This window comes from Montipora foliosa, chromosome 6 (genome assembly GCF_036669935.1).
Source record: "Montipora foliosa isolate CH-2021 chromosome 6, ASM3666993v2, whole genome shotgun sequence".
Taxonomy (NCBI): domain Eukaryota; kingdom Metazoa; phylum Cnidaria; class Anthozoa; order Scleractinia; family Acroporidae; genus Montipora; species Montipora foliosa.
This window is the reverse complement of record NC_090874.1, coordinates 70,620,697-70,625,696: the sequence shown is the minus strand read 5'-3', so window position 1 is coordinate 70,625,696 and position 5,000 is coordinate 70,620,697. Positions and strand designations below refer to the sequence as shown.

General features: G+C 38.7%; 1 pseudogene; it reads right to left on the bottom strand.

Moving 5' to 3' along the window:
- Positions 1-4,615, bottom strand: part of LOC138005987 (uncharacterized) — a 28,006-nt pseudogene extending 23,391 nt beyond the window's left edge.
- Positions 4,616-5,000: the final 385 nt, after the last annotated feature.

Sequence of the window (5,000 nt, the reverse complement as noted above, 5' to 3'; positions counted from 1 at the left end):
TGTCAAATGATGGCAAGATACCGGGTTTTTGTTTTTGTTAGTTTTTGTTAGTTTTGTAAGTGTTATATAAGTGTTATAAAGTTTGACAAGAAATGTGCGAATTCAACACGAAGATCACAATCGCCCAACTCTTGAGGTTGACCATTGTTTCTGCAAAGTCAAAAATTTACTCTGCAAGACGAGGTTGTTTCTCACCAGGTAATTCCATCGTTTTGGAAATAGCAGCTACTCTATTGTTCATTAGCGTCAGTTTTTTTTCTGATTTTGAGGCTCATTTTGTTGAAACTCAAGCACGCTTCCAACAGACCTGTTTATCTTCGTGACTTATGCACGCGCTGCTTACTGTGCACTACCACAAAAATCCTCCCGTATCACATTTGAACCCACGCATGCAAATCTGTTAAGCTCGAGGATTACACAACATGATAAATTCACAAAGGCTGAAAATCTCACAAAAACCTTTTCCGGCGATAAATTTATTGAAACAAACAACATATTTGCTATCAGAGGCAAAAAAAACCCTTCCTATTTCAACTGCGTGTGTGCAAACAAGACACAATCCGTGTCACAAAGCATGTGCAATTAAATAAATTTCTGACAGTTCACATCAAACCCTTTTCGAAAGAACCTTGACCGTAAATAATGAAGCACAAAAGAGACAACAAGCATTCATTCAAATAATTCTCAATGTCACATTTCCAATTTTTTTTACCTTTGCAGAATTGAGTACAAAATAAATGTAAATTGCCAGACAACTTAGATGCGACTTCAGTAAACACTGTGATGCATTCAAGGCGTTCGATTCCTTCAATGTTTGTTAAATTCATAAAAAAATTGCCATTTGATTTCAGAGTTGTATATAATACCAAGCTAGTAAAATATTAGAAACAAAGCTCACTTGATATCCAACGGCGAAAAATGAAATTTTTGTCAAAGACCATTACTCGTCGCTTTAAAGATTCTACATATTTATTTTTCACCGCCTGTCTTATTCATCCAATTGACGTTCCATTCTTGAGCTCCATGAGGGTATATTTTGTTTAAAGATCCACTAAAACGAAAGTTACAATGACTCTCGACGCCATTGAAGGTTAACAAGAATTAGTGAAATTTCCAATTGTTACCGGAAGACTGTGCAGAGTTGAGTACAAATAAATACAAATAGCCAGAGAACAGAGATCACAGATCCACTTAAGGTGTTCGATTCCTTCTCTGTCTTTGTTGAACCCATAAGTTATCAGAGAATTTTCCATTTGGTTTCAGTGTTGTACATAACACCACACTTCGCAAAATATTAGAAATACAGCTCGACGGGCGAAAGATTGCTGTCGACGTCCATTACTCGTCGCTGTCTTGTTTATCCAACTGACGTTCCGTTTTTGAGCTCCATAAGGGTATATTTTGTTTAAAGAGACACTAAAACGCCATTCGCATTACAATGACTTTCGACGCCATTGCAGGATAATTAAATGTACTCATGTGTGCACCAGAGAAATCTATGCATTACCCCAACCCCCTCAAAACTAACAAAATACGCACAGAAGACTCTATGCACAAAGACACCACTTAGCAGGGGAGTGACAGGCAAGACTTGTACCAACACGGGAATTAATTAATTAATTAATTAATTAATTAAAAAACCAGAACTATTAGTTATTTTCCGACTGGGATTGCCATACTGGCAACCCAGTAATTAGACCTCCTGTCCTCATTTTGCTCGTCGTAGCGAGGCTAGAAAGGCTTATTAGCTTTAAATCAAAAGAATGTTTCATTTGGCCAACAATATGAAAGAGGTCTATGGGTTTCCAAACCATTCGCACTCTTCCCTTCAGATTCAAGAGCGGAGATAAAACTGGGGAAATCAAAATCAATCCCTGTTACCTTGAATCTGTTTGGTTGAAGCTTCTTTCACGGTAAACTGGCCGTATCCTACAATATTTCTTGCAGATATTCGCACTATGTATTTCATGTTGGCCTCCAAGTTGTTTATAACACCAATTAAGGAGTCTTCTTTAGTGGTTATCTGTGTGCAGTTCATCCACGAATAACTTCCTCTTTTCTTCCGGATTTGCAGCAAATAATACAGGATACTAATTCCACTTACAGTTAATTGCAACTTGTACTTCAGCCACTGCCGGGTTTCCTACGCCGTTTTCCGAGGTGCATCGGTAGCGTCCTGCAACATCTTTGCTGGCTCTCCTTAACAAAATAGTTTCATTTGTAACAGCCATTCTTTTTGCATGACTCTCAGCAAATGACCACGTGACTGTTGGGTCTGGCTTTCCAGAGGCGTTGCAAAATAAAGTGACGTCATCCGTTTCATTGACGGTTGTGTCGTGAGAAATATAGGTGATGGTTGGTGAAACTGTGGGGAAAAAAGGCAAGGTGTTCTCGTATCCTTGTTCCATTAACTGTAATAATTATCGACCTGTTCGGCTTTTTCCTTGTTCCTGGTGATAATGCTGACCCTGTTTCTTGTCCTTGTTACATACATGGCCTATGTGCTCCTTTTCTTCAGTTCAAATTATACATTATTCTTTAGTTGTTCAAAACACTTAGTACAATTGGAAGACCCTTAATTCTAGACTAATACAAGAGACTATGAGGGTAAGCTAATATTACTATTGACAATCAAATATAACATATTCTCATACAAGTACTGACTCTTAGCAAGACTCTATTATTCAAGAGTAAGATTTACCCAAATTGGGTTACGGTCCCCATCAGAGTAAGAAAGTGTCTACTTTTAAACCACGCTTTGCAAGAAAACAAACAATAGACCAAATCGGCTAACTTAATGTTGTACCCAATTCAAACCCCATTTCAGTTAAATATGAATGCTACATTAGAATGCAATTACAATGAACAAAGAATCTTATATAACCCCGAGAGAATTGAATTGGGTACAACATTGAATTAGCCAATTTGGTGTACTGTTTATTTTTCCACAAAACTAGGTTTAAAAATAAACTCTTTCCTGACGCTGATGGGGACAAACCTGATACCAGATTCTTACTCTTTGGTAGTAAACTCTTGCTCTTAGCCCTTGAGAAAGACAGTGAACTGAGTTGTGGTTTGGCCTCAATAGTCGTTGGTTGAAGAAGTGACATAGTTCTCGAGATAGTTGAAGATAGATATATATGGTTAAAGCAGAAAAACAGCAAAGATACTTCCTGACCCGGAAAGAACATTTCTGACACCATGTTGGTCGTAATTACCCTGCGAGCAGAGTCTCTTTCGATCTTCCTAGATAAGTCGGGAAGAGGAAAGTAGACTCTGCTCGCCGCCTCCACATTTCGTATTGAGCATGCGTTAAAAATTTAAATGTAATTCGGTGTCAGTCACGCGTGACCAGTAGCCACAAAACCACAAAACGAAAACAAACAGTCGGAATATTTTCCAACAACTCTGGCAAACACACGACAATCAAGGAATCATTTCATTGGAAACTCAAGATAGTCCATACTCTTAAAATGCCATTTAATTTTTTTACTGAAAAACTCATGAGAATTCTAACAGTTAAAATCGCCACGCTGTTGTAAATTTCAAAATATTGATGACGCGTGGCGATTGATCATGCGCAAAATTAAGAAAACAGGTTTGACAAGTCGAAACTGGACTGACTTATCCAATTCTTTGGATGAGCGGCAAATCAAAGAATGTGGAGGCGGCGAGCAGAGTCTACTTACCTCTTCCCGAATTGTCTAGGAAGATCGAAAGAGACTATGCTCGCAGGGTAGGTCGTAATATACTTTTCTCGCGTTTAAACTGTGGTGAAACTGTAATCAGTCTTCTAAGAATTCGAATCAGCAGTGTCAATTCCATAAAATCCGTATCATACATACATACCTTTTACCCTCAGGTTAAGACGAGCTATAGCACCTGTCCCAAGAACATTTCGGGCGATACATTCATACACCCCTTCATCAGAGATGTTGACATGCTGAAGAGAAAACTTCCCGTTTTGGAAGAGGCCGAGAGTTTTGTTGTTGAAGCGTAGTTCAAGTTGTGGTGGCGGTAGGCTATCAGCAGAACAGGAGAAAGTTACGGTGTCCTTCACCAGCACAACGTCACCCTTAACGGCGTATGTCACATTGGTTCTAATTGGTTTGTCTGTTGAAAAATCAGTACAAAAAATACAAGATTTTGTGCCCCCGGATCGTGGAGGGAGATCAAGAAGTATATGCGTTCTCAAGTGAAGCTATGATCCTCGCAGTTATGAACGCAATTTTTGCAATTGCGTTCATGCTTCATACACCCCTTCATCATTGCATTTTCAATTAATACAATGAGACTAATGTTTTTTACTGTTACGGATAGCAAGTATGGAATTTGTTTGTCGAGTAAACATAAAAGAGAATTTGCCTCCATAGCAGCCATTCTGAAAAATAGGGAAAGTAGTGATCTTTGCTATCACGATGGTTTAACTGAAGCAAGCTAAGTGCGAAATAATTTCAGTTAAGAACGAGCATTACGTATTCATGTGACGGTGACCGTGATTCAAGGGAAGCTCATGTTGTAATCATCTCACATTCATACTTACACTGAACAGTCACTCTAATGGAAGCCGTTGCGTTTCCAGCACGATTTGTTGCTGTGCACCTGTACTCGCCATCATGATATCTGCTGATATTCTTTAACAAGAGAACAGATTCTGTGTGTTTCCACTCTTTATTTCCTTGCTTTGACCATGTGATGTTTGGAACTGGTCTTCCAGTGGCGTAACATGATAGCGTCACGTCCTTTGTCTCGTTCGATGTTTGGTCCGTTGAGATAGATGTGATGTTTGGGGGAACTGTAATATTTGAAAAGATCTAACTGTGTTTTGATCTAAAAGTTGACAATTTCATGGGAAACAATACGTTCTTCAAGTGAATAACACTAGGTTGGAAAGAAGGCTATTTAAACCTCTTTCAATATGGCATTCCATCTCCGCCAAAAATCGAAGTTGTAACGCAACATCCAACTTTACACATCGACATCGGACTATGTCATGTCAA